The 7,569-nt window shown below is 50.2% G+C and overlaps 1 protein-coding gene across 1 annotated transcript in view; it reads left to right on the top strand.

The window, feature by feature from the left end:
* Nucleotides 1–256: 256 nt before the first annotated feature.
* DAGLA (diacylglycerol lipase alpha) overlaps nt 257–7,569 on the top strand; it is a 50,783-nt gene continuing 43,470 nt past the window's right edge. Inside the window, exons 1-2 of the mRNA XM_017728632.1 lie at nt 257–342; nt 2,303–2,400. The gene's annotated coding sequence lies outside the window, so the exon portion shown is untranslated. The remainder of the gene's footprint in view (nt 343–2,302; nt 2,401–7,569) is intronic.

The raw sequence follows: 7,569 nt of genomic DNA, 5'->3' as shown, positions 1-7,569 counted from the left end.
CGCTGCGTGTGGCCTGCGCGCCCTGGGAAGCGGTGGGCTGCCACCTGCGGCCCTGGAAAGGCGCCATCCTGGCCCGGGCAGGTGCGGGGCGTGAAGGTGATCCCCTGGTTTGGGATTCGGGGTCCTGCGGTGGGAGGCGGGAGCGCTGCTGCTGGATGTCCAGGGAGGAGAGGCTGCGGTGTGGGTGTGGGTGTGACACAGGGATTCTTGCTCCCAGCTTTTATTACTTCCCGCAGGGAATGGTACCTGACTTGAGCAACGCGGGCGGATGCTGAGCCGTGGCCGTAAAAATCCCAAATTTAGGCTCGCAGGCAGCTGCGGAAGTGATATATCCTTATAAAAGTAAGGAAGATGTCGCTCCGAGGTCTTGGAGCTGGGATGCTGCCAGGCTGCTCAGCCAGAATTCCCGCTGTGCCCAGTTCTGGGAATTAGTGCCTGCTGGTGTGTTTGGGACAGGCTTCAGTTGGCACTGGGAATGTGGGAATGGGGATTGCCGAGCCTGGTGCACGGCATGGTCCTTAGAGCGTGCTCCAGGTGGGAATTCACACAGTGATTCCCAAAGGCAGGATATATAACCCCGGGACCATGAAAGCAGCACAGCTCTGGGAAACGGTTTTAAAGGAGAGGGGTATTCTAAGGTGGGAATCTCCCACCTGGATGAAACTTAGTGGGGATGACTTGCTGCAGCCTCCTGGCAGGACAGGGAGCAGCACCCGAGTTTTTGTGGTCAGGGTGAGTGTTCTTAAGTGGGAGATAGTGAAATTGTGGGAAGTGGCTCTTGGAAAGCTTCGGACTCTCCGTGATTCTGGCGTTGGTGTATCCCGTGGGCACCGCTGGAAAAAGCTTTCCAAGTGGGAAACCTGAGCTGGGGGAAGGTGTTTGCTGTGCCAGGTGTTGGTTGTCGGGGTAATAAAAGTTGCATGGGGGTCTTAAAGCTGCTGGTGAAATTCCAGCAGTGCCAGCTTGGATGGGGAATGGCCGAGGGGGTCGGGAATGGCTGACAGGGACAAGAGACTTGGAAAAGCATCTGTTACATGGTAAATGATACAAATAACCTGGAATTTCTGCAGCCAAAACCCTTCAGCCAGGAGCAGGATAAAATTCCCCCTTTAAATGGGAATTTAAATCAGAAAGCTGGGAGTTGGCAGCTCTGCTGCAGGGGGTCAAAATCAGGGATTTAAGGATATGGACTGTGGGCTGATTTTGTCAGTGCTGGCCTAAAAAAATCCAGATTTGACCCGAATTCCAGTTTAAATTAAGGCACTGGGCACTTTTTGCCCTCTACCTGCACAGCCAGATCCGGATCCCAGAGACAGGGAATGCTGTAAATCCCTGGCAGCTCTGTGGTTGCTGGGAAAAGGGCGGTGAGAAAGGGAAACTTCTCTGGGCTGTGTCCACTTGTTCTGTTTCCAGAGGGCTGGGAAGGAGCAGTTGTGCAACGATGGGATTTGAGGAAAGTGCCGTGCCAAGAGGGAAAGTGGGAAGGCTGAAAATGCTCCTCCCAATGACCAAAAATGTGGGGAAAAACCCCTCAAAATCCTATGTTTTGGAACTTCGTTAAAATTCCCTGGACAAACAATTAGAGGAACCAAAAAGAAACCCCTGCTTGGGGATTTTTTTTGGACTTTGTGTGGGAATCTCAGTCCTGTTCCTTGTGCTCTCCCTCCTCGTGGAAGTTAATTAATTGGGAGCTGGCTGCTCCAAACGAGGTCACTTGGATTTCGGAGCTGCCGTATCATTGTATGGGTTTGCAAAATCAGGATTTAAGGCTTTTGTGCATTAGAAAATTTTCCTTAAAGCGGCGTAATCCTGGGGTTTGGGCGTCTTTTCCAGGCAGCTGGAAAGATGTAGGGAGGAAAAGTGTTAAAACTGGAGGGTGTAAAGTTCAGGATGCTGCTCAGCTTTGGATGGAGAAGAGTTTGGAGAAGCTTCCAGTCATTCCCAGGCCTGGCTGTCATTTGTGAAACTTCCTTGGACTAAACCAGCAGGAATTCCCTTCTGTCCCAAACATGCCTGTCCCATCCCAAAGCTTTTTTTTTTTTGGGAATTAAACCTTTATACCTCCCCTAGACCATGCAGCTTTATTTTGGGGAGCCTGCACCCTGCTTTTCCTCCCTTCCCGTTCCATCTTTCCCAAAATGCCTGTCCCATCCCAAAGCTTTTTTTTTTTTGGGAATTAAACCTTTATACCTCCCCTAGACCATGCAGCTTTATTTTGGGGAGCCTGCACCCTGCTTTTCCTCCCTTCCTGTTCCATCTTTCCCAACTAAATAACCCTTGGTTTCACCTCTGCTCCCAACAGCAATCCAGCTGATGAATAAGAACATCCCGAGCTGGATCCAGCCCTGGAGTTTGAGGAATTTCCAGTTCAAGGCGCAGCAGTTGAGATGGGGTGAGTGAAACCATTTGAATCCGCTCTCAGAGCTGCAGGGCCGGAGTTTCTCGGGAGCTGGGAGCGGATGAAAGTGGCCTTTGTGCCATGGGGAGTGTGACAAATGGACTTTTGTGGGATCTGCGGAGAGCGCCGGGATGTTTATGCCTGCTGGGATAGATGGGAGTCAATCCGGCTCTTCACGCCAGTTGGGAGCCGCTATTTTCATTATTCCATACAGGATATTGTTCATTTAGGTGTGCTCTTATATTTTGTGGATTTTTAAGGAGAAATCAGGGGGAAAAAAACCCCCAAAACCTGGAAAATTTGCCAGGTGCAGCACCTGCCCAGCTTGGAACTTTGAGGATGGAGGGAATTGAAATGGTTTCCCAGGTTTTGATTAGAAGTGGGAAAGTTTGTCCTGCTGAGGAATATCCTGCCCTGAAATATGGACAAAAGTGCTGCTGGACCTTAGGGGGGCTTTTGGATCCAGGATGTGACTCCTGCAGAGCTTTAGGAAAAACGTGCCCTGTACCTTCAGGCATTCCTTCTGCTCTTTCCTCCTTTTTTGTCCTTTCTCCCCTCATTCCCAGGGGAAGGCACGTGGATCCCTTAGCTCTGGATCTCTTTGGAAAGATGAAATAAAAAAAGCTTTGGATTATTTTCCTCTTCCTTGCAGCAGGAGCTGGAAATCTGCATGGCAGGCAGAGACTGTCAGGAATTCTGTCCCGGGCTCTTAATCCAGGAGTTTCTTTTTTAACTCAAATCCTTCCTTAACTGCCCTTGTGCAGATCCCTGAAAATCCTCATCCCACCCCATCCATTGGCATTTCTCCCCCTCTCTGAGGAGCCTTCTGAGCTCCTCTTCAAAGATGTGTGGAATTGCATGAAAATTCCTGGCTTTTCATTCCCTTCCAGCTGAGGTTTTGATTCCTGTGTGTTCCCTTGGTGTGGAATTAAAACAAGGGGGTTCCTCAGGCATGGCTTTGAGCTCAGTAGGAATTTTTCCCTGGAAACCGGATACAAGATGTAATTTAGAGCCTTCAATTCCAAGTTCTCCTGGTGTTTTCCACTTGCCATTTCATCAGGAGTCAGTGGCAAAAACCCCAGTGCAGCTCACTTGTACCCATTAGTAAAGGTGGGAATGCCACCTTAAATGAGCATTTTCCATGGCTTTTTTCCTCTGGAACATGTTTCCTTGGGATTTCTTGGCCTGGAGGTTTGATTGTCACCACAGACCTGAGTGATCCTGAGTTTGGATCCAGGCAGGCTGCAGGACAGAATCCTTATCCTTACTCTTTTGGAATAAAATGCTGAATCCCTCGGGCCACCTTAAAACATTTGAACTGGATAATGGGAAGAAACAGGAAAATTCAGGACACTCCTTTTATAGTTCAGTGCAGTAAAGAGAAAATGGGCAGGTTGGGGTGGAATTCAGCCCTTTCTTCCCTGAAAGGTGCTTTTCTTCCCTGGAAGGTTCCCATTTGGATGTGTCCTGCTGCTCCATGTCTGCTGGAAGTTGGAATTTCCACAGCTCTGCATCCTTTGGGATGAAATTGAATATTCTGTCATGGCTTGTCTTTGCAGCCCAGATCCCTGGTGTTGACACAGCCTTGATGTATTTTTGGAATATGGATTTCAGCTCCAAACTGGGAGCCTCTGGAGGCTTGGCTTTTCCCATTGGATCTGCTAAATGATCCTGCAAATTGGTGCTGGTTTCTCCCATGGGAAATGAACTGTTTCACCTCCCAGAAAATCAGAACAGGGCAGGTGCTGCTCGGGAGTTTCCAGCGTCTCAGCCAGCCAGGGATTGTCCTGAAAAAAGTGGATCCTGCTCTGCTTGGATCCCATGGTTAGAATCCTGGAATGGTTTGGGTTGGAAGGGGCCTTAAAGCCCATCATCTATCCCAGGTTGCTTCCAGCCCCATCCAACCTGGCCTTGGACACTTCCATGGATCCACAACTTCCCTGGGCATCCTATTTCTTGGTGATATCCAGATCCCAAAAATGTTCTTCTTTTTCCTCTGGGCCACATTTAACCTTTGGAAGCACATTCCCCTTTCTGTGACTCCGGGTTTTTTCCAGCTGATTCAGTTGTTTGTCACCATCTCCATGGCACCGGAGCATCCGCTAATGACAACCAGCACTTCCCCAAATGAGAGCATTCAGGGATGAACTGGATTTTTCCTTGGAGAGGGGAAAACACATGCCCTGTCAGAGGAAGGAGAAAAACTTCCCAGAAAAGCAGGGATTTGTGATTTGTGCTGCTCATTTTCCTCCCTGGATAGAGTGGGGAATAAGGGCAAATTTCCTGGAGAGATCCTGCTCTCTGTGGGATTGCTCTTCCCTCTCCCTTTGTCAGTTTTCCCTCATTTTCTAGTGGAAAAAGAGGCATCCGTGTTCCAAAACTGGAAGGATCAGAGCTTTCCTCAAAATCCACTGACTAATCCAGGGGCAAAATTCCCTTTCCCTTTGTGGAAATGTGGTGTTAAAACTTCTGCAGGAAGCCACAGGCTGCTTTGTCTGGAAAACCTTGTTCCCTCTAAGTTTTGTGGCTATTCCTGGATCAATGTGTTGCTTTTGGAAAAAAGTCTTTTGGCCCTTAAAAAAACAAGGGATCATGTTTTCTTCCCGAGCCCGTTTGAACACCTCCAGTGCCATAATGGAATTTAGCTCAGTAGGAAATGGGCACATCCCCAAATCCAGTGTTATCCTCGGTTATTCCAAGGCCTGGAAGAGCCAGAGGTAGAGAGCTTTGTTGCATGGAACTCTTTGCCTTATGGAATCCCAGCAGGCAAGGAGAATTTCGGGATTCTCCGGGGCCTTGCTCTGACTTTGTGTTCCCCTTGGATGAGGGCGGAGGAACGGGGAGAGGCGGCTTGGGAGGTGGGAAGCACGTGGGAAGCTGCAGAAAACGCTCGGGAATGGGCGGCTGAGTAAGTGTGGAGCCTCCTGGGAATACTGGCAGAGCCGGTGAAATTCCCTTGTGAGGTGGGGAGCAGGAATTTGGGGAGGGAAGTCGGGAACATGCCAATGCTGGAAGTTTCTCTGTTATCTAACGTGCGAGTCTGCGGGATGTGTTTTATCCTGGAGAAAAGGAGGATCAGGGGGACCTTCTCATTCCTTACAAATCCGTGACTGGATGTGGGAGCCAGGTGGGATTGGGCTCTTCTCCCAGGAACAAATGACAGGACCGGAGGGAACAGCCTCAAGTTGCACCAGGGGAGGTTTAGGCTGGATATTGGGAATATCTCTTCATGGAAGGAGTTGTAAAGCACTGGAAGATGCTGCCCAGGGCAGTGGTGGGGTCCCCATTCCTGAAGGGATTTAAAATCCATGCGGATGTGATGCCTGGGGACATGGGTTAGTGGGTTAATTGTTGGATTTGATGATCCAAGTCTTTTCCAACCTTAACAGTTCCATGATCCTCTATGGGCAGGCCAGGTGCTCCTGAGGGGTTTGATGTTCCCAGCTCTTCCCATGTCCTTCATAGCATAACCCACGTTTTGTGTCCATGGATTTGCTGGCTCCTTGGGTGTTTGTTCCCTGGAATGGCTTGGAACCCTGGTTTCCCACCATTTCTGGGCAGGAGCTCCAAGGATTGTCACATTTAGCTTTTATTCCTTGGGACACACGAGGTTAATTTGGTCCTCAAGGGGATGATCCTGCCAGATTTTCCTTCTCCTGGGGGGCGACAAGACAGGGAAGTGAACTTTTGGAATTACATCATCCGCAAGCCCGGTAAGGGCTCTCGGTTCCGGATTTTTGGGATACACTGAGGGGGTTCAGGCAGCGGAACTGATCCGAGGTGGCTTTTAACGGCTCTGGGCTCACCCAAATCCTTCTGGCTCAGGAGAGCGGAAGGGAATGCGCTGTGTTTGTTCACTGGATGCTCATCCCGGGGGTCGGATTAGTTCAGCGTTCCGTGGCAGCTCCGACCGGGTGGACGAGGTGCTGGGGAGGTGTCACCTGGGCAGGCCGAGGAAGAGGCGGAGTTGCCCAAGGGAACGTGGGAATCTCTCCAACACGGAGGATCCTGGACTCTCCTCAGCCGCTTATCCTCTTAAAACCTTGGGATGTAGTGCAACGGACAAGTCAGTCATAGGATATCCCAAGTTGGAAGGGATCCACAGGGATCATGGAAATCCCGCTCCCGTTGTCCTTGGTGTTCCCAGCTGCCATTGTATTTATCCTGTCGTTTTCCAGCTGCTCTCCTCATTTTTCTTGTTAACTCTTCGTTGATCAACATCAGGAAGCGGGATATGGATTGAGGGGAGCGAGAGGCGCTTCCCACTGCCAAGGAATGAGGCCTCTCTTTCCAGGAAAGCCTAGGCAGGAGGGTTTTGGAAAACCAGGTGGAATGGGAAGAACTCATCCTGGTTCCTGCTCCTGCAGCTGCAGATTTTGCCTTGTGTGTGCCAGAGCTGGGAAATGCCTCCCTTTGGAGTGCAAAAAGCATGGAAGGGTGTGGTCGGAGCAATCCGGAACCTTTTCACCTGAAAGCACCTGATTTATGACACCAAAATCCCAATGTTCACATGGATTTGTTTGGCGAACCGGTCGGCTCTGAGTTCCCTGGGGCTGGGCCAGAACACTCCCTCCTGCCTGGCATGGAAAACACAGCCCTGGAGCCTCCGCTCCGGAGCACGAGGGCTCAGTGTTCCCAAAAAGCAGTGAGTTGGCCTTTCCGTTCTTCCAGCAGGTGCCGTTTGGTTTAACCTTAGTATTTAGGGAAGTTGGTTGGGTGGAGAGTGGGAGCGAATCCCCTTTTCCCTCTGGAGTACTTCCATCATTTCAGCGTGTCAGGGCCTGGAGGTTTTATATGGATAGGATGAAAGCAGATGGATCTTCTGCCTCAACGTCTGGAGGTGCAAGGTGTCGTGCTGGAGGGTGGGATACTGGAATTCCTGGTTGTCCAGGCCTGGAGAAGCGGGAGATCCTGTTCCCAGACAACGTGACCATTTGTTTCCCTGTACTTTAGACAGCTATCCTGGTGTTTGCTCAGCTCCTTACAGCTAGCTCCAAAGGTTTTCCAGGGATTTGCATTTTGCATTGGAGCTTTTGTGTAAGCTCTGGATTTCTTGAGGAGAAAAAGTGACAAATCCAATTAGGAGAGAGGAAGAGGGAGGAATTTAGGATTACACAAGACGTGGTGGCCCTCAGGACTGTGGCTGCTGCTCCCTTTTTGTAGGAAAAAGG

The sequence above is a fragment of the Corvus brachyrhynchos genome, unplaced genomic scaffold (assembly GCF_000691975.1).
Source record: "Corvus brachyrhynchos isolate BGI_N302 unplaced genomic scaffold, ASM69197v1 scaffold1103, whole genome shotgun sequence".
Lineage (NCBI taxonomy): Eukaryota > Metazoa > Chordata > Aves > Passeriformes > Corvidae > Corvus > Corvus brachyrhynchos.
This window is presented reverse-complemented; position numbering and strand designations above follow the sequence as displayed.